A 26,153-nucleotide genomic window follows, 5' to 3' on the forward strand; every position below is an offset into this window, starting at 1 on the left:
TTTGCTTGTGGAGAGAGGATGGAGATGAAGGGGAGTACATGAAATGCACCCCATCCCCCGTAAAAGCAGCTGAAGAGAAAGTAGAAATAGCACATACCATCCTTACACGCTAAGAAGATACCGCTCATCACCATCACTCTTGTGGGATTATACAAGTCAACCAAAGAAAGTCAGTGGAACTTGATGACTTGGACCACTTCAACCTGCACTTGGAATGTATTGTGAGCAACATTACCAAAGTAGTAGTTAAACTTAAATATCTGGATCAAGAGGAGGTGAGCCTGTTCACTTAAAATCTTAATGGGGCAAGGCAACCAGAGTCTCCATGTAGTTGATGGGGAAGAAGCCTGAATGGCCATGAAGCATTCCCCTATACCAGTGCTCATCAATTTGGCTAGTGAGTTTGATGATAGCATCCTCTTTAAAACCCATTTCCCCTTCATTTTCAGGTTCAAAGTTGTACACAAATCAGCCGCAGGGCTGATCCACTGTGGCACTTATGAGTGTGTATGAGGGAGAAGCTTCCATTGGGCTGACTGTTGTCTCCAGCTGGAAGCTCCTGGCTCATTTGTAGTTTAGGCTGATATTCTCCTGTAGGCTAAGATGAAGCTTGTGTTATTTTTTCTTCCAGTCTGAGGGTGACTTCCAGCAGGATCCGGACTGTCTGGTTATGGTACTCCAGATGGGTTTGCACAAGTGCAGAAAGCTGGCTCACCTGTTGAACATGTTTACCTCATCAACATCTTGAGACTAATCAAATTTCTCCAGACTCTTGTGGAGCTCTTGATTTGGAATCTTGCCTTGTCATTTCTTCTTACACTCAAAGGCCAAGCTTTGACCCTCCAACCTCTGTGCATGATGCTTAATTTTCCTTAGATCACTGTCATGAAGGTTCCGAAGGAGGTCAAGTTCCACCTGATTTCCATGCACAAAAAGTCTTAAACCTCCAAAAGTTCTTGAATGACCTCCCGCCTCATCAATCACTAGGCCAATGTTGCAATCATCTCTAAGCCCTCTTCCAGACTTAATCATGGCCTCTTCCAGCAGCACTTCTGCCTGGGAATATCCTGGCTTTCCCCTGGATGCAGAATTTTGACATGGTGTTGATCACAATAAGTTTGTCTCTGGAAGCTGGGATGTCTTGAAGGTATTCAATCATTTCCATCATTATTTCCATCACAGCCCTGATCCACTTTCCTCTCTATCTCTTTGAAATCATCATCTAGCTTGGTTCCTTCTGCTCCTCCAAATTTCTCACTTTTTCAGTGGCTCTGTGAATTGTTTCTTGCACCCAGCCACTGCCTACCAACAAGTTGCCAGAGGACACATGGGCATAGGTGTGGGGGCAGGAAAGATTCTGTGGGGCTGGACAGGAGGGCTGCACAGGGCCCTTCCACAGCTCATGCCCCCACCATAGTTGTGGGTGTGGGACACAGAGTGACATGGGACTTTGAATAATTTTAAATTTTAAACAAGCTAATATTTTTGTATTTATTTAATGAAATAAACTTATACAGAAATTACCCAAATTTATGTATGCACAGAAGTTCAATATTTGTTGAGGTTCTACCACAGTATAGGAACTGAGTAGCTGTAAATTAATTTACACATAAGATCTCACTTAATCTTCAGAATAATATATGATTGGTTGTAAGAAATGGGATTTACAGATGTGCTAATTGGGGCTCCAAAAATTAAGTAACTTCTCCATGTCACAGGTAGAAAGTGAAGAAACTAAGAGACAAACCCAGGACTGTGTGGTTGTAAATCCTGTTTTATTTTGTTTGTTTGTCTATACACATCAATAACTTTCCTTTAAAAATTGCTGGAGGAGATACCTCATATCAAATACTCATATTTGATTACCGTGTAGAAAGTCACAAATGACCATAACTCTGGCAGCAATAAGAAAGTACAAGATACATGGAAAATAATGCATTTGTTTAAAGTCATTGAAGGGGCACCTGAGTCACTCAGTAAAGTGTCTGACTTATTCTGCGGTTACAATCTCACAGTTCATGAGTTCGAGCCCCACATTGGGCTCTACACTGTCAGCACAGAGTCAGCTTCAGATCCTCTGTCTCCCTCCCTCCTGCCCTTACCCTGCTCCCTCTCAATCTCTAAAAAATAAATAAAGATTGAAAAAATAATAAAGTTATGAAGAGTAGTAGATGCTATAGTTGGCTGCCATTTTTTTTTAAAGAAAAGGGTAAGCAATTCAGCCAGAAAGTCGGGTTTATTAGGGAATAGCAGAAGAATTGCAATTCAGGACAAGCAAACTATGATGAACCATAGGCAAATCCAGAGAACAAAGGAGAGCATCCTTTTATAGAGGAAAAGAGGAAGTTGGGGAGGAGGAGGGTTGTTTCAAAGAAAAGTTCATTGGAGGAAAATGAGAGTGAGAAATGGTGGTGGTCTCTCATTGGCTGCAGGCCAGGATAGCTGGCTATTGCAGGGTATCTACAGCTTGCTGTTGCCCTAAGAGTAAATCTTCCTTCTTCCTGCTGGACTATGCAAGCTACATAGAGTAGTATATGCTTGACAGCCTGACTGCAATTTTGAGTTAGGTTTCCTTAACACATTTTCATATGGTTAGTAAATTAAGTTCCAGAGATGGATGAGCCATTTTTTAGGTGATCAAAGCTTGCAGTCACTTTTAAGTCTGGGAATAATTGCCTGGTCTGGGTAAAAGGGGAAGGAGGAGTGGGTTTGACACAGTCAGGCATATGTTATTGAGATGAGAAAATAATTGAAGTGTTAATGCTAGCATAGTTTGTATGATGAATTAAAATCTGGAATAAACCCAAATGCAAAAATAAGTTTATCAAGAAAAATGAAAAAGAAAAAAATGTAGGCCTAAATCCAGTTATGTCAACTTTTACATAAAATAGAGAATTAAAAGACAAAATTGTCATATTGAATAAAAAAGCAAGATCCACATTAAATATAGACACATATTAAATATAGAGACCTAGAAACATTGACAGTCAAAGGAGGAAACAAATATACTGTACCAAGAATTGAAATATAAAACTTGAGGTGCCTATGTCAGTATCAGACAAAATAGGCTTTCAATAATGAAATATTACCATAGATAGAAAGAGAAATTTCATAATAATAAAAAGTGAATTTGTTGGGTACATAATAATCACAATATGTGTGTATGTGGTTAATAATAAAGCTTCATAATAAATACAAATATTTGTATAAATAAAGTAGAATGAGAAATAGAAAAATACACAGTCATAGTTTGAGATTCTAACATGTTTCTCTCATTGTTTGATTGAAAAAAGTGTACAGGGGCACCTGGGTGGCTCAGTCGGCTAAGCATCCAACTCTTGGTTTCGGTTCAGCTCATGATCTCATGGTTAGTGAGCTTGAGCACATGTGGGGGCTCTGCACTGACAGCATGGATCCTGCTTGGGATTCTCTCTCTCTCGTTCTCTCTCTCTGCTCCCTCCCTGCTCACTCTGTTTCTAGTTCATATGGACTTTTCCTAAAGATGTACTACCTGCTGGCCAATAAAGCAATTCATGATAATTTTCAACAACAGAATTAAAATAAAATTAATTCTTAGTAAAATATCCAGAAAATCCACAAATGTTATAGCTAAACAACACATTTATAACTAATCCATTGTTCAAAAAAGAACCCATTCATTGTTCAAAGAATTGCAGGAATAATTGCAAACTCTTTCTACTAAATGATAAAGATAATATATAAACATATAAATGTATAAAGCAAGTACATGAAAACAAATTTACACTAACATTGGAAATCAAGAAATGAAGGCAGACAAATGGTAGATATCTTTTAAGAGGTTGGTTCTATAAACAAGTCATGAAAAATTATACAACTCTAGCAAGTTAATATAAAAAAGAGAGAGGAAACAAAAATTGCTTATAAGAAGAATGAAATAGTAATATAGATCCTTCAGATTTTAAGTATAGGCAAAGAAAAATTTATAAATAACCTTAAATCAATAAATTTGACAACTTAAACTATATTGGCACAGTCACTGAAAGAAATGTACAAATATTAACACACACTCCCAAATCAGAATAGCCTTACGTTGAAAAAAAAAATGAATGTGATTTAAAAGCAGCTACAAGAAAATGGTCTCTCAAGGAAAACTCCAGGTATAGATAGTTTTAATTATAAATTCTAACATGCATCAAAAAAAAAAGAAAAAGTTTACACACTATTCTTAGAAAGTATAAGCAGAGAGCAAAGTTTTCTACTTGTTTACTTGCCTACTTGTTTACTTGTCTACTTGTTTACTTGTTTCTACTTGTTCTACTTGTTTATTGAAGCCAAAGCAACTATGATAACACAATTCAATAAAGATTTTATAAGAAAAAAATTACATAGCAAAATCCCCCATAATATAATGCAGAAATCTTTTACTAAAACATTATCAAATCACATTCATCAAGAAATTGGGGCTCTTGTGTTGCTCAGTCGGTTAAGCATCCAACTTCAGCTCAGGTCATGATCTCACAGCCTATGAGTTCAAGCCCCACATTGGGCTCTGTGCTAACAGCTCAAAGCCTTGAGCCTGCTTTGGATTCTGTGTCTCTCTCTCTTTCTCTGTCCCTCCCTCACTCCTGATCTCTCTCTCTCTCTTTCTCTCTCTCTCTTTCAAAAATGCATAAAACATTTAAAACATTAAAAAAATAAAGAAAGAAAAATAATAATACACCAAGACTAACTGGGGGTTCATCCTGTGAATACAGATAAAATCCTGAACAAATTTTAGCAAAAAATTTTGATAATATATAAAAAGGATAATATAGTATAATCAAGCAGAGTTTATCCCATGAGTATAAAATTGTTTTAACATAAACCAAACATTGATTTATGTTAATATTAACATAAAAATATTTGAAATTAAAACTATGGAAGTTAATATCTATGCCAAAGAGAAAAAAGAAAATCTCAATAGATGTGGGAAAAAGCATTTGACAACTTTTTAATACCCATGCTTTGATAAAAACTAACAGCAAGCTAGAAATGTAAAAAAAAAATCCTAAATCCAATAAAGGGCACACACAAACACCTACAATTAACATCAAACATAAATCATGAAGTATTAGACCCTCTCCCTCTGAGGTCAAAAGCCAAATAAGGCTGTCCACTCTTCCCACTTTTATTCAGCATTGTACCTGCAGGTCCTGTTCATGCCATAAGGCATGAAGAAGGAACAAAAGACATAGATTGAGAAGAAAGAAAGAAAACAGGTTTTATGCACAAAAGGGAAGATGGCTCATACAGAAAATCCTAAAGAATATACAATTAGACTACTAAAACTACTAAGTGAATTTATCAAGGTCACAGATAAAAGATCAGTAAACAAAACTACATGCATTTCAATATATTAACAGCAGTTGTATTTATGCATACCAAAAGCAATTTATTTACATTAGTGACAAAAAGAAAATGGACATTAATTTAACAAAATATGTGAAATATCTCTGCATTGGAAATTATAAAACATTGCTGAGATATACAATGTCCATGGATTAGATGATGGAGTATTGTTAAAAACTCAATTCTCTGTAAATTGATGTACAGGTTTAATTTTAGCAATTCCAAACTAAATCTCTGAGGGCATGTTTAACGGAAATGTTTGGGTGGTTTTAAAGTATACATGAAAATGTGAAAAATCAAGAGTCATGAAAAAGTCTTGAAATAGAAAAACCATGGTTAGAAGACCAACTCAATACATAATAAGAGGCAACAATTATCAAAACAGTATGGTATTTAAATATAAAAATATTTAAATGGAACAATGGAACAAAATAGAGTGTATAAAAATAGACCCACACTTTTATAATTAATTGATTTCCCATATATGCATCAAATTATTCAATAGAGGAAGAAAAGTTTTTCAATGATGGGTGTTAGAACTAGATAACTATGTTTAAATAAATGAATCTCAACCCCTATCTCACATGATAATAAAATTAATTTTAAAATACATCAAACATAACAACTAAAAATACAAATATCCTAGAAGAAAACATATGGGGATTATCTTCTCAACCATATGCATAGGAAAAATTTCTCAAGACACAGAAAGAAATAATAATTAAAGTAAATACAATGATAAATAAAATTTTAAAATAGTAAAAACATCATCAAAACAACATGAAGAATATTAAAAATGTTTTTGTTGTCTACTATGAAAATCATTTGAAGTAGTTCTAATAATTTGCACAATTGGTTAATATAAAGAGCTATAAGCATTGATTCTTCTCTGTAAAAGAGCTTCAGAATACTAACAAGAAAATATTTAACTATAGTAACTCTTAAGTTCAAATGGTTACATCTATTCTAAAAAACTATGTATATTCCATTAGAAACCTAGCAGAATCTAGACAAAAAATATTAATAAGATTATTGATAGTGTCAATGATTTTACCTCTATTTCCTAAAATCTTCAATCAGATTTGAGTATATAATTGTTAGAATACTCATCTTGATGTTGATCTATACATACGGATCCTCTGTAGTTTATAAGTGTTTAACTTTCATACTTGGTACTCAGAGTTGAATGTGGTTTTACTTCTCCTGTGAGTTTCCCCTGTCAGAGATACATTATCCTCTCCAAAACTGTCAGGCAGAGTGCTATGATAATGAAAGGTATCTATTTTTCAGTTATATTATATGCAACAAACTCTATTGGAGAAAAAAAAACAGTAAATAAGCGGTTCATGATACACAGGCTACATTTATCTAGAGGGGCGTTCTATTTTCCAGAATTATTAATTTAGAACTGTCCATTTATTACAAAATATCAAATTAATTTGTTAATTGAATGTTACCTTCAAATTTAAAACAATTACAAGGAAGGAAGGGAAGAGATCATACAATGGTTATGTCCAGCTGATTTTTTTTCATAGGAATCAATGTAAAAACCTTTAGTGTGGTGGTGACTAATAGCTTAGACACTGAAGCAGACTGCTACAGGCGAATCTAGACTAGTTATGTCAACTTAGACAAGTCATTTAGCCTCCCTGTCTCCGTTTCAAATCTATAAAATGTGAAAATAATAATGCCTATCTCATACATTTCTTGAGAGGATTAAATGGATTAATGTAAGTCAAGGTCTTATAATAGTTCCTGAAGCAGAGAAAATGGCAAATGATTTTTCTTTTACTTTTAGTAACAAAAAAGCATGAACATATTTTTTTTCAATACGTGTGAGAAATATCTACATTTAGAAAGCCTAAAATTTATCCTAAACACCTTGGCTATTTAGATCAAATTACATAAAGATTAAAGGCATTTCTTGAATTAATAATTTGCATAATTTAGTAATTTTTACATAAAAAAGTAAAGTAATAATGTTAAAATAGAGAAAGCAATGTTTAAATAAAAAAATAACCAAATGACAATGGCCTCATCTGATAAAGAATATGCAAAATTCAAACCATCTCATAAACTCAATAGCATGAATATACTGGACATCATTTTAATTTTAATTTTGGGACTTAATTTTGTCATGCAAATAAATAATTTTGTGGTAACTTTTCTCAAGTTTGCTCAGACACACCAAGAATTTATTTAGTGAAACGAAGTCCAAACAATATGTTTTACAGAGTCTTTCCATATAGATGTATGCAACTGAGGCCAAAAATATATATATATTTTTCATATTTATATTTATATGAAGAAAATACACTAATCAATCACTATAGTCATGGTTATAGAGGGAATATTGTAAGATTATTTTCACTATGGGAGACGTTATGTGATTTTACCCCTGAAATTCATTAGAACATGCTTTAAAAAAGTTGAAATATGGCAAGTGTCAATAAACAGCATTTAAAGGGAAGTGGATTTGAGTTCAAGACTAGGCAGAACAATATTACTTGTGACAACAATTACTTCATTTACCTAACTAATGTTTGCAGTTGTTTTATTTGAGATGGTGAGATCACTTGTCAGAAAGTTTTGGAGGGTTTCACACACTTAGACGAGGGTGGGATTTAGCTAGATACCACTAATATTCTTTAAAGCAGTCTGTTCTGTAAATTTGGATGAACAATTAACACAATTACATTGTTAACATAGAGACAATTACTATAACTTATTTAAGGGAATATGACTTAGCATGTTTAATAACAAAAATAATAATGTCTTATTTCTGTTCCTATTACAAATTAGATAAAATGAACTGCATAGATATGTATTGAGGATGCTACTGTTAAATCAAACAATAATAAAATTTTACTTGTATATTTATTTGTGTAAATACACCACAAGGGCCATTCAAGTACAGTGTGTGTGTTTGTATATACGTAAAATTATATATATATATGTTTAACATATATATAAACATATATATATAAACATATATATATTTTATATGTATAATACATATATTATATATATTATATATAAAATCCCTACACGCTACGAAGTATACATATATATAATCACTACCCTATATTTCCTATAATTAGTTTACTACGGTACATTAGTATCCTGGTCTTTCCATAACGAAGAATGCATACAAGTATTTCTCTTAGGCATTCTTTGAACTTTTTGGCTGGCTGATTTGCTCCCTAGGTTTTCTCTATCCCACATTTGAGGCCATTTTTAATTGTTATTGAACAAAGTCCTTACAAAAAAAAGAGTAAAGGAACATAGTAAATGAACACTTTTTAACCAACAAATTAAGTTTTACATCACACAAATTGGTCTTGCCACATGATTGTCACAGATACACCCTTTATAACATTATCCTGGGAGTGGAAATAGCAAGGAGACAACTATAACCACATAAAAGTGCTAAGTCAACAAATTGTACAAAGATTATGCCATTGGAATGTTCCCAAATTTTCTCTTGAGGCATAAAACTCCAAAAATATGTTATTTTCTGCTAAAAGATGGTAAATACTGAGAAAAAAAAAACAAAACTATTGACATTTTCTCCTATCATCTATGTTATTCTTAGCATGAAATTAGAGTGGGATTGTTGTTGGAAAGTTATAATTTATTAAGAATATAAACAACAATGTGAAATCATCCAAGGTTCTACTATTCTGACATGGTTGTTTTTAACCATTTTTCCAATTTCCTTTCATAAATACTTATACTGTATATTATGTATTGCATGATCTCTTAACTATTCTTAAGTTATCAGTTCTTTTTTTATGTAAATAACTGTCCATTAGAATTATTTTGACAGCAAAATGGAGATAATGCCATTTAAGATTAGCTGTAATTACAGTGCATATTCATAACCAATGTTAGTGCTTTAATAAGTTTTATAAATGTCCTCCTTTATTCATTACACAAGTGTTTGTTGAGCACTAAGTGTGCACCAAGAAGGTACTAAGTTCAGGGAATTTCATGGCAATTAAGATAATTGCCAAGAGGGTAGCATAATTTTTATGTTAAAAGTTCTTATACACACAAAAATAATGATTATTTATTATAATAAATAAATGAAGTGGAATGAAACTTTTGGAGGTGAAAGATATTTATGGCATAGATTGTGGTGATGGTTTCAAGGTATTCGCTTATCTCCAAACACACCAAACTGTATACATTAAATATGTACAGCTTTTGTATGACAATCATACCACAATAAAGTGTTTTTTTAAAAAACACAAACATGACTTTACTCTCATTGAGTTTATTGAATAATGAAAGATAAGACAAGTTATTTAGAAATTGCAATACAAAGTGACAAGGACTATGGAAAGATGAGCAGTATGTTGACCAAATAGAATGAATACTTTTATCTCTGCCCCCACATCCAAAACCCCTTTGAAATGATAAAAAGAATAAGAAAAACTCATTAGAGTACTGGGATGGGGCCATTAGTGAATGTGAGAAGTTAAAGTTATTTGTAGAAAATACTAAGATGTTAGAGGAGAAGGGAAAGAGGAACCAAAAAAGAAACCAAAAGTCCAATCTAAAATTTGAAAAGATTTCTAAGAAATTGAACATCGTTCTCAACAGAGCCCAGAAAAAATTCCAAGTGTAAAGACAACAACAACAACAACAACAACAACTGTAACAACCAAAACAAGGTGCAGAATTAACCCAAAGGGATAAATATTAGGCTAATTAAGCTACTACCTGAAAAGATATCTGGCAAATTATGCTTTCTTTATCAGGAACATTTAAAGCAGCAAGTTGGAAATTTATCCTGTAATGAGTCAACGGATCAATCAATAAAAAGTAATGCATTAGAAAAATTCAAATATCAGAGTGCCTGGCTGGCTCAGTCGGTTAAATATCTGACTTTGGCTCAGATCATGATCTCAAGTTCATGGGTTCAAGCCTCACGTCAGGCTCTGTGCTGACAACTCAGAGCCTGGAGCCTGATTCAGATTCTGTGTTTCCCTCTCTCTCTGCCCCTCTTTTGCTCATTCTCTGTCTCTCTCTGTCTCTCAAAAATAAATAAACATTTAAAAAATTAAAAATTCAAATATTTATCAGGTTGGAGACTGAATTGACAAATGATGGTATATCAATAAAAGGGGGTATTTTTCAGCAGTAAATAAAGACAAAATACTAAATGTAACAATATGACTGATCTCAAAAACAGGGGAGGGTGGGTGATGGGTATTGAGGAGGGCACCTTTTGGGATGAGCACTGGGTGTTGTATGGAAACCAATTTGACAATAAATTTCATATATTGAAAAAAAATCTCAAAAACATGTCCAATGGAAAAAAATAACAGAGTACATATGAAGTTAAAGACTAATTAAATTAATCTGAGGTGAAGATCACCAGTAGAGTGGCCACTTTGTTATGAAAGGAGATTGGGGAGGAAGGGGCTTGAGGGATATTTCTGAGGAGATAGAAATGTACATAAGTCTGTCAATCACATAGGTATATGCATTTGTAAAACTCATTGAACAGTACACTTGGTTTATGTGTTTTACTGTATTTCAATTACACCAACAAATGGATAATAAACTCATGTTTCAATATGAAAAAACTTGGAAACTAATCAATTTAATCATGATATCTGGAAAAATATTGACAATCCTATCTAGCAACATAAAAATGAACTAAAGAGAGAGAATGGCAACCAGTTTAAGAAGCAATGGGAAGAAAATAAATTCTAATTAAGACTAAATAAATGTATAGTTCTTAATGTGCAATTTTATGTTAATGTTGTGACATATTAAGAAGAAGATACTGTAGTCATTAAAATTTTGTATACTGAACAGTTCTGGTCATCAAATTACAAAGAATAATTATGTAATGAGTTTTTTCAACAAAATCAATAGGAAGAATTCATCAACAAGCCTATATAATATTCAAAAATTCACTTAAAGTATTTTCCAAAACCTGTCACATAGCTACATAATTGGACCTTGTATTGTCAAAATTTTAATAATTTACAAAACAAAACAAATACTATATAGCATAGTCATGGAGTACAAAACTCTTTCCCAGGCAAAATGCAAAATCACCTCAAAAGCCTTGAAGGAACATTAAAACCTCTGCCTGAGAAAAGACATTATAAATGAAGTTAAATGACAAGCAGAAGAGGGAGAATACATGTATTTTCTATGTACAATAAACAAAATGTCTTATCAATAATATATGAGGAACTCCTTTAGATCAGTAAAAAATATGATAAATAACAGAAATAGAAATAAATGATGAAAAGTATAAAAGAGGCTATCCTGAAGAAAAAAGTAAATATATTTCATAGAGATATATTAAAATATTATTAATTTCATGACAAAAAATGGGATCTTGTTCAAAATTTTCTGGGCTATTCTTAGCCCCTTAATCTGCAATATTAATTTTAAAATTAATGTGTTAAGTTCCACAAATTATATAATTATGTTTTGGGTTGAATTTGGTTTATGGGTAACAGTATAATGTGGAAATAATTGACATCTGTACAATGTTAAGGCTTTATTCAGACTTTCTGACAGTGAACAAAAGTTTTCATTTTTATTTATATGTTTTTCTGACTTTTTTTATTATTTGTATTGACTTTTTAACTTACCACTTTTTAGATCTTTTAAATAATTTAAGATTAGTGGTTAGTTGGCTCTGTTGGGATTTATTACTATGTGATCATATTTCATATAATATGTAAATAACAACTGTTTTATTCCTAGCTTATTAACCTTATTTATTCATCTTGCTGTTTTGCATTAGCAATAAATGAATAGTAGAACAATAATGAATAGTAACACTAGTAAGGGCAAATGTTGCCTTGATGCTGACTCTAACAGGAATGTACCAAATACTTTGTAGTATAGAGATTTAAGCTAACCCTCTACTTTTGAATTCATAAATATCTTCAAGAAGATATAAATACCATATTTTAATATCAGAATATTTTTAAAAATTATATCTTGTATAATATTTTGAATTTTGAGAAAAAAATGACTATATTTGACACATCAGAACAGATATATGGCTTATTTTGTTTTAATTTTTCTTGTACTAAAAACACTGTAATCATTTATATATCTAAGCAGATATTTGAGGTAGTGACAGCAACATGGTTTTGATTTATAACATATCATTCATTCTGTGCATATCAAAGAGTTTTAGAATATTTTCATATAACAAGTATGACTCAAATATAAGTGAGAGGTAATATGTGTTCAAAAATAAAATAACTAATAAAGGGTTTTGATCATACAAAGAAAATTATAACACTATTTTTAAGTTTCTATATATAATACTATACTAAAATCATATTGGTAGATATGAATCTTACTGGGGTACCCAAAGCTATTATAGAATAATACACAGGTAAAACAAAGCACTATGATAAGTTATTGTGGGAAGTTATTGTGGATATAAGACTTGTGTTTCCAAATGGGTCAGAGATATTATGATGGCAATTTCTTATGTCTATATAACATATATTAAATTATCAGTTCTTAATATTAAAATAAATATGTATCATTAAAGAACAATATGATTAAAGAGGCAGATATATTTATTTATTTATTTGAGAAGCAGTGATTCTCTGCTGTAAAAGAACTAAGATGGATACTTTTCTGTTGATCAGAACGTGAAACTGAAGGGAGAGAGGTAAAATGAGAAATAACAACAGTTACTGCTCTGAGGGCTCCTAATTCTCCTGAAAAATGAGAAAAGAAATGGTAGAGTTATCTTTAAAGATGGGGTTATACTTCACTTATAAATGTTCATTATAAAAATATCTCTTTAAAAGTCAACAGAAAAGTAAAAAAATGGGAGAAATAATAAGCAATGAAAATACAGGTATCTCCCACGGATATAAGGTCACATTATACCACTCTGCCTTCACAAAAGACCTTCTTCAGTACAAGTTTTCCCTGCTATCTGAAATAAATCAAAAGGATAAAAGGCAAAAAGCAAAAATAGCTTTCAGAGTTTAGTTTGCAGTGAGCCATTACAGAGGCAGCCCGGACCCCAAGTAGTGAGAGTGGCGTCACCAAGTGCCTTCCCTGGGAACTACACTCAGCATCTCAGCATCAAGCTGCCAGAGTTTGAATGGTGTCTGTGAGCCTCTGTGCTTTATCTTGATTTATTTTATGCATCTGTTAGCAAGATGTGGCCTAACGGATCAGAAAAGCCTAAGAGAGGTTAATTTTTCGCGCTTGGAATGCTCAAAACTTTTTCCATATAAATTAATGGTAATTGCTTCTTAATTTTACACCATTTCAGCTTAGAAAATTTTCATAAGAATGCTCCACTTTGAGATAGTGGGAAAAACTTGTAGTACATAAAAGTTTAGTATTCAGCACAACTGTAACAAATCAACGTGTAAAATAACATAAATAACCAAATAGGAAATCAGGCAAAAGAAACGTATTTCACATATTATGAATAGGATTGCCAATAATACTATAAGGGTGGATTCATTGATATGAAATTTGTTTTAGTTTACTTCATATTTATATGTAGGTTTCATGTGTATTAGTAATGCATGATCAGAATTAAAAATATATTTGCTAGTATATCCATAATGAATGGTATTATAAATAGCACGACTTACACCATTTATTTTTCAGTTTCTTAAGAAGATTATTTGAAGTATTTTCTTGGAATAAGATTCAAAAAAGAAAGCCAGGCTGGGGCTCCTGGGTGGCTCAGTCAGTTAAGCATCTGACTTTGGCTCAGGTTATGATCTCATGGTTCTTGGGTTTGAGCCCCACGTCAAGCTCTGTGCTGACAGCTCAGAGCCTGGAGTCTGCTTCTGATTCTGTATCTCCCTCTCTCTCTGTCCCTCCCCCATTTGTGCACCCTCTCTCTCTCTCAAAAATAAATAAACATTAAAAAATTAAAAAAAAAAGAAAGTCAGGCTGACCAAAGGTGAGCTCTACTAAATAAGGAAAAATTATCGTATTTATTCACAACCAGACTAATGAAAGTTTCTTTCATCTTAACCAAAATGAGATCATTGAAAAAATAAGTGAAATTGTTCTTTAAATTCAGAGAAGAATACTAGAAAAGGCAGAACATTAAGTCGATCAAATATTGTGTATAATTCTTTTCTACATCAATTATTTTAAATAATTGTACAATATCGTATCAGGGATAATATCAGGGCAGATTTTTTCAAGATCCTAGATGATGCTCATGCTTCTATTTTAGGCACTTCAGGTTTGATACGTACCCTGCAATAAGCAGGAGGCATAGGAGAATGGCCCTTGAGAGAAAGTCCAGATTTCAGTTGTGAACTTGATGAATTTGAGGTTCCTTCCTAATATCCAGAGAGTTGTGTCTAATGCATTATTCAATATTCCATTCCCAAATCTAGGAGAAGCTATAATGCAAAGGCAGATTTGGGAAGAGTTAAAAAAAATGGATGAAAATTGAAGCCATGGAAATCAATGAGACAGCCCAGGAAATATTTGTGGTATTAAGATGAGGACTTAGCAGAGACATTTAGGAAATACAAATCAATGTTTGGGGGAAAAAAAGAGGTTTTAAAAAATGTTTCTGCAAGGGGAGGAGCCAAGATGACAGAACAGCATGGAAGTTTTTGTGTGTTGTACATCCATGAAATAACAATCAGACCAACACTAAACCATCCTACACACCTAGAAAACTGATTGGAGGATTAATACAACAATCTGCACAACCTGAACCACAGAATTCCTCAGGTATGCGGGGTGGAGAGGTGAATTTGGGGAGCGAGAAGCCACGAAAGGTAGGTTTTGCGGGCAGAGAGGGGACAGAGACTGGGGAGGTGGGGAGAATATGGGAAAAGCACCCCTCCCCAAAAGCAGCTGGAGAGAAAGTGGAAAATTGGAAACAGCCACAGGGACTAAACTAAAAAGGGAGAAAGGAGAAAGGAGAGGGTTTTAAATTCCGTTAAGACTATAAACAAGGGGAGTGCAAAGGCTGGATCTCTGCAGCTCGATACCTTGTGGTGCTCTGGTGGGAAGGGTGAATCCCCAGGAACAGAGTGGGGTCCAGGAGGTTCTCAGGCCACACAGGGGAAAGCGGTTCCACTGCTAGAAGGACATTTTGTAGAGACTGTTGAAAGCACCTGGTCCCAGCAGACCCCAGAAAATGGCCACATTCGCTGGTGCTGGAATAAGGTCCTTAAGGGTGAAGCCTGGTGCCAGATGTGTGTTGTGATTTTCCATAATCCCTGAAACGCTGCTGCTACACTGTCTTGTGATTTTTTCTGGGGTGGGCTGGAACCTGGCCGCAGTCTCAGGGCACTGGCAGCAGCAGGGTCCAGCAAGCATTCCTGGGTGCAGCCGACATTCGGCCATTGCTCATTCAGTCATTGCTCAGTGAGACCCTCCCACAGAGGGGTGGAACGGGTCAAAACCACAGTCCTTCAGAAGTAAGAACCCAGGGAAAACAGCCACATCTGAGACAAAACTCGGGAGAGAGGTACTGCCGGGGGCCTGGTCACGGAGAGTGAAAAAGCAAGGAGTGAACTAGAGCTGAAGACAGAGGACAGGTGCGCAATTGTTGATCCGGGAGAACAGACTGGGTAGCTGGGTGGCGCCATTTTTTACCGCTCCCGTACATGCGCATACGCACCTACAAGCACCACAACAATCCACCCCAGTAGGCTGGCATTGCCATCTAGTGGACAGCGGAGCTGTTACATTGAGCACTGCCCAGCTGGGCCAACTTCGCTCTTCAAGAACCCAAGTCTCACTACTGGCTTAATTAATGGACAATAAAGAGCCACATAGACTGACTTCTAGGGGAAAACGAAGTAATTTCAGTCCTACTTCAATCTGTTAGCAGGTTCATCTATTCAATTTTCTTTTTTCTTTTTTCTTTTTCCTTTCCATAATTCTTTTCTTTTTCTTGAATACAGAAAGAAAAAAAATCATTTTTATTTTCATTTTTATTAAAACTATTTTTCTTTAATTTTTATTACTATATTTTTTCTTTTGTGTAATTTTTTTTCAAATTCTATTTTACTTCCATCATTTTAATTTAGTCTACTTCAGTGTATCACCATTTCAAATTTGCAAACAATTTCCTTTTTTTCTTTCTTTTTCTTTTTTCTTCTTTTCATTTCCTTTCTTTTTCTTGAATGGAGAAAGAGAAAAACTTCATTTTTACTTTCAATTTCTATTACAAATGTTTTTATATAATTTTTATTACTATATTTTTCGCTTTTATGTAAATGCTTTCAAATTCTATTTTACTTCCATCATTTTATTTTAGTCTACTACAGTGTATTCACTTTTTCAAATTTTCAAATGATTTTTTTCTTTTCTTTATTCTTTTTTATCTTTTTTCTCTTTTTCATTTTTTTTCTTTTTTCCTAAATACAGAAAAAGAAAAAATCATATTTTTTTAATTTTTATAAAAAAATGTTTCTTTAATTTTTTTCTACTATATTCTTTACTTTTGTATATATTTTTTCAAATTTTATTTTACCTCCATCATCTCATTTTAGTCTACTTCAGTGTATTCATTTCTTCAAATTCTCAAATGATTTCTTTTTTTTTCTCCCCCCCTTTTTTTTCTAATCTGTCAAACAACTTTCAACACCCAGACCAAAACACACCTAGGATCTAGCAACGTCTATTCGATTTGTGTGTGTGTGTGTGTGTGTGTTAAGTTTAATTTTAATATTTTTTAATTTTAATTTTTTTAATTTCAATTTTTCTACCACATTAATTCCTTTTTCCCTTCCAAATGACAAAATGAGGGAATTCACCCCAAAAGAAAGAGCATGAAGAAATGACAGCCAAGGATTTAACCAACACAGATACAAGCAAGAAGTCTGAACCAGAATTTAGAATCATGATAATAAGAATACTAGTTGGAGTCGAAAATAGATTAGAATCCCTTTCTGCAGAGATAAAAGATGTAAAAAATACCCAGAGAAATTAAAAATGCTATAACTGAGCTCCAATCATGGATAGATGCAGAAACGGCAAGGATAGACAAGGCAGAACAGAGAATCAGCGATATAGAGGATAAACTTATAGAGAATAACAAAGCAGAAAAAAAGGGGGAGATTAAGGCAAAAGAGCACAATTTAAGAATTAGAGAAATCAGTGACTCATTAAAAAGGAACAACACCAGAATCATAGGGGTCCCAGAAGAGGAAGCGAGAGAAATAGGGGTAGAAGGGTTATGTAAGCAAATCATAGCAGAGAACTTTCCTCACCTGGGGAAAGACACAGATCAAAATCCAAGAAGCACAGAGAACCCCCATTAGATTCAACAAGAAGCGACCATCAACAAGACATATCATAGTCAAATTCACAAAATACACAGGCAAAGAGAGAATCATGAAAGCAGCAAGGGAAAAAAGCCCCTAACCTACAAGGGAAGACAGATCTGGTTTGCAGCAGACCTATCCACAGAAACTTGGCAGGCCAGAAAGGGGTGGCAGGATATACTCAATGTGCTGAATCAGAAAAATATGCAGCCAAGAATTCTTTATCCAGCAAGGCTGTCATTCAAAATACAAAGAGATATAAAAATTTTCCCAGACAAACAAAAATTAAAAGTTTGTGACCACTAAACCAGCCCTGCAGGAAATTTTAAGGGGGACTTCCTGAGGGGAGAAAAGATGAAAAACAATATATATATATATATATATATATATATATACATATATATATATATATATATATATCATAATCAAGGGGACTATCAACCAAGAAGACCTAACAGTTGTAAACATTTATGCACCAAGTGTGAAAGCACCCAAATATATAAATCAATTAATCACAAATATAAAGAAACTCATACCATACCATACATACCATAATAGTAGGATACTTCAACACCCCACTCACAGAAATGGACAGATCATCTTATCAAAAAATCAACAAGGAAACAATGGCTTTGGATGACACACTGGACCAGATGGACTTAACAGATATATTTGGAACATTTCATCCTAAAGCAGCAGAATATACATTCTTCTCCAGTGCACATGGAATGTTCTCCAGAATAGACTACATGCTGGGACACAAATCAGCCCTAAGTAAATACAAAAAGATTGAGATCATACTGTGCATATTTTCAGATCACAACACTATGAAACTAGAGATCAACCACAAGAAAAAATGTGGAAAGGTAACAAATAATTGGAGACTGAAGAACATTCAACTAAAGAATGAATGGACTAACCAAGCAGTTAAAGAGGAAATTAAAAAGTATATGGAAGTCAATGAAAATGATAACACCACAACCCAAAACCTCTGGGATGCAGCAAAGGCAGTCATAAGAGGAAAGTATATAGCAATCCAGGCCTTCCTAAAGAAGGAAGAAAGATCTCAGATACACAACCTAACCTTATGCCTTAACGAACTGGAAAAAGAACAGCAAATAAAACCCAAAGCCAGCAGAAGAAAGGGAATAATAGAGATTATTTCTTATTAATGCTATTGAAATCAATGCTATCTGAACCAAAAAACAGTAGAACAGATCAATAAAACCAGAAGCGGGTTCTTTGAAAGAAGTAACAAAATTGATAAACCACTAGCCAGTTTGATCAAAAAGAAAAAGGTAAGGGCCCAAATAAATAAAATCAAGAATGAAAGAGGAGAGATCACAACCAACACAACAGAAATGAAAACAATAATAAGAGAATATTATGAGCAATTATATGCCAATAAAATGGGTAATCTGGAAGAAATGGAAAAATTCCTAGAACATATACACTACCAAAACTGAAACAAGAAGAAATAGAAAATATGAATACACCTGTAACCAGTAAGGAAATCAAATTAGTAATCAAAAATCTGCCAAAAAACAAGAGTCCATGGCCAGATGGCTTTCCAGGGGAATTCTACCAAACATTGAAGGAAGAGTTAACACCTACTCTCTTGAAGCTGTTCCAAAAAATATAAATGGAAGGAAAACTTCCAAACTCTTTCTATGAATCCAGCATTACCTTGATTCCCAAACCAGACAGTTACCCCACTAAAAAGGAGAACTATACACCAATTTCCCTGCTGAACATGGATGCAAAAATCCTCAACAAGATATTAGCCAACTGGATCAAACAATACATTAAAAATATTATTCACCACGACCAAGTGGAATTTATACCTGGGATGCAGGGCTGGTTCAATAGACACAAAACAATTAACATGATTCATCACATCAATAAAAGAAAGGACAAGAATCATATGATCCTCTCAATAGATGCAGAGAAAGCATTTGACAAAATAAAGCATCCTTTCTTGATAAAATCCCTCAAGAAAGTAGTGATAGAAGGAGCATACCTTGAGATCATGAAAGTCATATATGAACGACCCAACGCTAATATCATCCTCAATGGGGAAAATCTGAGAGCTTTCCCCCTAAGATCAGGAGCAAGACAGGGATGTTCACTCTCACCACTGTTATTCAACATAGTATTGGAAGTCTTAGCCTCTGCAGTCAGACGACACAAAGAAATAAAAGGCATCCAAATTGGCCAGAGGGAGGTCAAACTTTCACTCTTCACAGATGACATGATACTCTATATGGAGAACCCAAAAGATTCCACTAAAAAACTGCTAGAACTGATTCATGAATTCAGCAAAGTTGCAGCATATAAAATCAATGCACAGAAATTGGTTGCATTCCTATACACCAACAATGAAGCGACAGAAGGAGAAATCAAGGAATTGATCCCATTTACAGTTACACAAAAAACCATAAAATACCTAGGAATAAATCTCACCAAAGAGGTGATAAATCTATATACTGAAAACTATAGAAAGCTTATGAAAGAAACTGAAGAAGACACAAAAAAATGGGAAAAGGTTCAATGCTCCTGGATAGGAAGAACATATTGTTAAAATGTCGATACTACCCAAAGCAATCTACATATTCAATGCAATCCCTATCAAAGTAACACCAGCATTCTTCACAGAGCTAGAAAAAAATAATCCTAAAATTTGTATGGAACCTAAAAAGGCCCCAAATAGCCAAAGCAATCTTGAAAAAGAAAACCAAAGCAGGAGGCATCACAATCCCAGACTTCAAGCTATACTACAAAGCTGTAATCATCAAGACAGTATGGTACTGGCACAAGAACACTCAGATCGATGTAACAGAATAGAGAACCCAGAAATGGACACACAAACATATGGCCATCTAATCTTTGACAAAGCAGGAAAGAATATCCAATGGAATAAAGACAGTCTCCTCAGCAAGTGGTGCTGGGAAAACTGAACAGTGACATGCAGAAGAATGACCCTGGACCACTTTCTTACACCATACACAAAAATAAACTCAAAATGGATGAAAGACCTCAATGTAAGACAGGAAGCCAATCCTCGAGGAGAAAGCACGAAAAACCTCTTTGATCTTGCTCACAGCAACTTCTTATTCAACATGTCTCTGGAGACAAGGGAAACAAAAGCAAAAATGAACTACTGGGGCCTCATCAAAATAAAAGGCTTCTGCACAGTGAAGGGAACAATCAGCAAAACTAAAAGGCGACCAACAGAATGGGAGAAGATATTTGCAAATGACATATCAGATAAAGGGTTAGTTTCCAAAATCTATAAAGAACTTATCAAACTCAACACCCAAAAAACAAATAATCCAGTGAAGAAATGGGCAAAAGACATGAATAGACACTTCTCCAAAGAAGACATCCAAGTGGCCAACTGACACATGAAAAAATGCTCAACATCACTCATCATCAGGGAAATACAAATCAAAGCCACAATGAGATACCACCTTACACCTGTCAGAATAGCTAACATTAACAACTCAGGAAACAATATAGATACTGGTGAGGATGCAGAGAAAGAGGATCTCTTTTGCATTGTTGGTGGGAATGTAAGCTGGTGCAGACACTCTGGAAAACAGTATGGCGGTTCCTAAAAAAACTAAAAATAGAACTACCCTATGACCCAGCAATTGTACTACTATCCACGGGATACAGGGGTGGTGTATCCCATTTATCCACGGGATACAGGGGTGATGTTTCGAAGGAACACATGCACCCCCATGTTTATAGCAGCACTATCAATAATAGCCAAAGTATGGAAAGAGCCCAATGTCCATCGATGGATGAATGGATAAAGAAGATATGGTGTATATATGTATACAATGGAGTATTTCTTGGCAATCAAAAAGAATGGAATTTTGCCATTTGCAACTATGTGGATGGAACTAGAGGGTATTATGCTAAGTGAAACGAGTCAGTCAGAAAAGACAAAAATCATATGACTTCACTCATATGAGAACTTTAAGAGAAAAACAGTTGAAATAAGGGAAGGGAAACAAAAATAATATAAAAATGGGGAGGAAACAAAAAGGAAGAGCTTAAATATGGAACTCTTAAATATGAAGAACAAACAGGGTTACTGGAGGGGTCGTGGGAGGGGGGGATGGGTTTAATGGGTAAGGAGCATTAAGCAATCTACTCCTGAAATCATTATTTCACTATATGCTAACCAAGTTGGATGTAAATTATAAAAAATAAAATTAAAAAAAAATGTTTCTGCAAGAGTGGCCAGAAATGTAAAGAGAAAGCAGGTTGTGTGTGTGTGTGTGTGTGTGTGTGTGTGCGTGTGTGCATGTTCTCACTTGAAGCAAACGAAAAGTAGTGTACATGGCTAGTGTGCTAAACTATACCATGCAGCAAAGTGGCTATAAAATGAAGGAGGGGGTTTGACAGCTTGCCAGATGGGCCTGCACAATAGGTAGTTATCTAGGGAGAGGCAGTATTTACTTTTTCTATTGATGAAACAATCTGAATATTCTCAAATACTTACCAAAAAAAAAAATCAACAAGAGAAGAAGGGAATAAAGGTAAAAGTGTGCCAGTAAAGAAATCCCTGGGAAGATAGAAAAGCATTGAATCAGGACAGAGATGAGGAAATTAGATTTTAGTTGCAGGAGAAACTCACCCATTTGTGTATTTTTCCCTTTTCTTCTGTTGTTTGTTACTGTTGTTAGTTTTACTTTTTCTTTTTTTTTTTAATTTTCTCTTTATTTATTTATTTATTTTGTCTTTTTGAGGAAGTTGATCCATTTCCTATCTAATGCATTTTATTTTCTCTCTGACACGAGAGTGAGGGGATTAAATGGAATTTAACAGGATTGGGAAAGGAGTGAAAGAGCTATCAGGGCAATAGAAAATAAACCACAATATGGGACTTAGGATTTCCAGGTGGTGGGGAAGTGTGGTTTGATACCATGGTCTCCAGAATGTAATGAAGAAATGAAGACCCCAATTCCATTGCCTGCACATATGTGAGCAGTGAGTACTGAGAACTAAATTACAGCAGAGATCAGTTCTTTATTTAGTTGCAATATGGTCCTACATTAAACTTTATGTTACTTTTTTTTATTATCCACTAAGTATTCACAATATCCAATGACAATATAATCTGAAAGTGGAAAAAAAATTAAACAATAAAAGCTATTTTTATCAGCAAGTAGATACATAAATGTCATAAAGTTCCTTTTCACTTTCTAAAAATTCAATTCTCCCCTAACAGCTTGTGCCATTCCTAAATCCTTTTAGAATAGTTGCTATATTTTTTTTTACTTAGTATTCACTTACAATTATGTGTATATAGAGATATTCACAGACATACATATATAAAAAGACATCTCGGAAAAGACCAATTTTATCTTCTTATATGTTTAGACACTTTGATATGCATACACTTTCCAGTTTTTCAACAGTCTTTGTTGTAGAATCTATTTGTATACTCCATGTTTTTTCCAAATATTTTACTATGAGAAAGTTTTGTAATCTTAACATCTGTTTAATTAAAAAAAAACTCATGTGTTACAATATGCTGTACCTGTACATCAAAACTACAGTATATAAAAAGAATTTGCATACTTAGAAACAAATTAGCTGTTCTATTAAACTAATGTGAAATATCAACAGGTGATACAAAGAATGTCTTGCTATACAAACATTTCTAGAAAACAAAGTATTTACTTCCTCTAACTGCAAGTGAAGGTATTTAGAATGAAGAATAAGAAACAAAGCTTCTAACTGAATTTTCCATTTATAGTCTACAAATTTAAATTTAAATTTTCTGGTAGATAGAATTAGATAAAACTTACAGTAAATAAAATCAAGGTGTGTTTTTGAGGCTAAAGTTAAGATGAAGAAGCACTTTAACCATTGCAAAGTAACATTGGAAATGCACAAAAACAGAAATAAATGTGTATACAGTAATAGATGATACATAGCAACAAGCATGATCTTCGGAATTAAACTCTTAAAATTTTTTTTAATGTTTATTTATTTTTGAGAGAGAGACAGAGTGAGTGGGGGCGGGGTAGTGAGAGAGGGAGACATAGAATCCAAAACAGGCTCCAGGCTCTGAGCCATCAGCACAGAGCTTGAGGCGAGGCTCAAACTTATGAGCCATGAGATCTTGACCTGAGCTGAAGTCAGACGCTCAACCTACTGAGCCACCCACGCACTCCCAGAATTAAACTCTTGAGATATAGTTTCACTAGAAAGTAAAATAAGTGCTCTTACATTTGGGTTCCCCAAAACAATTTCATACAACACTTATTTATATGAATAATTTAAGGAACTGTAGAAGACAAATCCAAAGAGTTCAATATTCAATAATTTGATTCACTAAATGAATCAGTGTCTGTAGGATTTCACAATTGATAACAACAACAATAAAAAAGATCTGAAAGGCAATGTTATATTAAAAACATTCCAGATCTATTTTGAAAAATCAGGTCTATCTTTTAATCCAGATAATTAAAGTCAACTTCTAGATCATAGTGTCCCTCCAAAATATTTTGTTTATTTATTTAATCTGTCATTATCAACTTCTATAATATGGACCACTATATTCTATGTACCATATGAAAAGATGGAAATACTGAGAATAGTTCTTACCCATATATTGCACTCTAATTCTCTCAGAAACATATATTCTGTAATAAGAAAACAAGTTTCATGGTAGGGATTTGTACATAGGTATTTGTATGGATGTGGGGAGAAGTATTCATAGTAGACTTATACTACAATACCATTTACAGTAAGTCTAAGAGAATTTTCCAGAATAGATTATATTGGCCTGTACTTTTAGAGTTAGCTCCCCTGTGGAGATGGAAGTTGAAGGATATAGAACATACAATGCTATAGAGACAGAAAAGTTCTTGATAAGGTATCCTCGGTTAGTTATAAATGCATATGTCTGGAACATTAAAAATGCAGGCTAATGTGAGGAAACTCCATTGACTAGTGATGAACCAATATGAAGTATTAAATTCTGGTTAATTAAATGTTTTTAAGTTTATTTATTTATTTTGAGAGAGAGAGCAAGCATGAGTGGGGGAGAGGTAGAGAGAGAATCCCAATCAGACTCTGCGCTTTGGAGTGAAGCCCAACACAGGCCTTGATCCCACAAAGTGTGAGATCATGACCTGAGTAGAAGTCTAGAGTCAGATACTTAACTGATTGAGCCATTCATGCCCCTCTGGTTTATTAAAAAATTGTTTAAAAATTTAGAACACGAGGGGCGCCTGTGTGGCTCAGTGGTTAAGCATCAGGCTCTTGGTTTCCACTTGGCTCATGATCTCACGGTTTTTGAGTTTGAGCCCCACATCAGGCTCCAGTCTGACAGTGCAGAGCCTGCTTGGAATTCTCTCTCTCCCTCTCTCCCTGCCCCTCCTCCACTCATTCTCATTCTCCCTTTCTCTCAAAAAAAAAAAACAAAAAAAAACAAAAAAAAAACAAACAAAAAAAAACAACGTTAAAAAAATCTAAAAAAACCTAGAGGGTATTTTTTTATTTTGAAATAATCATAAATATGCAGGAATCTGCAAACATAGTACAGAGAATCCTGTTGACCTATCTCCATTCTTCCTCTAATAGTGCCATCTCACATAACTATTTCACAAAAAGAAAATAAGGAAATTGATATTGGTAGAATACTGTTAGACTACAGATTATATTCATATCTCAACAGCTTTTACACACACTTATTTGAGTTTATGTGTGTGTAATTCTATGAAACTTTCCCACATATCGATTTGGTTTACCACCACCACAACCAAGAAACAGCACTTCATCATCTCAAAGAAACTCCTTTATACTACCTCTTTGTAGTAACACCAACCCTATTCTTCTTAAACTATTTACATTAACAGATAATCTGTTTTCCATCCCTATGTTGGCTTAAAAACTTGATATAAATGAAATGTATAGTATGCAGCCTTTTGAGACTGGCATTTCTACTCATCCTGGGTCCTTTAAGATCCATGGAGGTGATTGTATGTGTCAACAGTTCATTCCTTTTTACTCCTGTGTAATATTTATGGTATAGATACACCATGGTTTGTTAAACCATTTTAGTTGAAGAACAACAGGGTTATTTACAATTTTAGGTTACAAATAAACCTTCCATGAACATCCATGTACAATTTGTGTGTATGAACATAAGGCTTCATTTCTCTGAGATAAATCCCAGGAATAGGACTGCTAGGTCATATAGTAAGTGCATTTTAGTTTTACAAGAGATTGCCCAAATACAGTCTGTTATACCATTATACAGTCTTATCAGCAATTTATGAGAAATTCAATATATCCTTTACCTGGCCAACATTCAGTATTATCATTATCTCATTAACTTAATCTTTCGAATATGCCATGATTTTTATTTTCATTTCCTTAATGCTTAATGATATTGAACATATTCATATGCTTACTTGATATCAGTATGTTGTCTTTGGTGAAATATCTGCTCACAGAATTTGTCCACTTTTAATT

The 26,153-nt window shown here is 33.9% G+C and overlaps 1 pseudogene; it reads right to left on the bottom strand.

The window, feature by feature from the left end:
- Positions 1 to 297: 297 nt before the first annotated feature.
- LOC124529113 (endophilin-A1-like) overlaps positions 298 to 26,153 on the bottom strand; it is a 40,132-nt pseudogene continuing 14,276 nt past the window's right edge.

This window comes from Lynx rufus, unplaced genomic scaffold (assembly GCF_022079265.1).
Source record: "Lynx rufus isolate CCGP_SWC_20201006 ecotype Redwood Valley unplaced genomic scaffold, mLynRuf1.p SCAF_6, whole genome shotgun sequence".
Taxonomy (NCBI): Eukaryota; Metazoa; Chordata; class Mammalia; order Carnivora; family Felidae; genus Lynx; species Lynx rufus.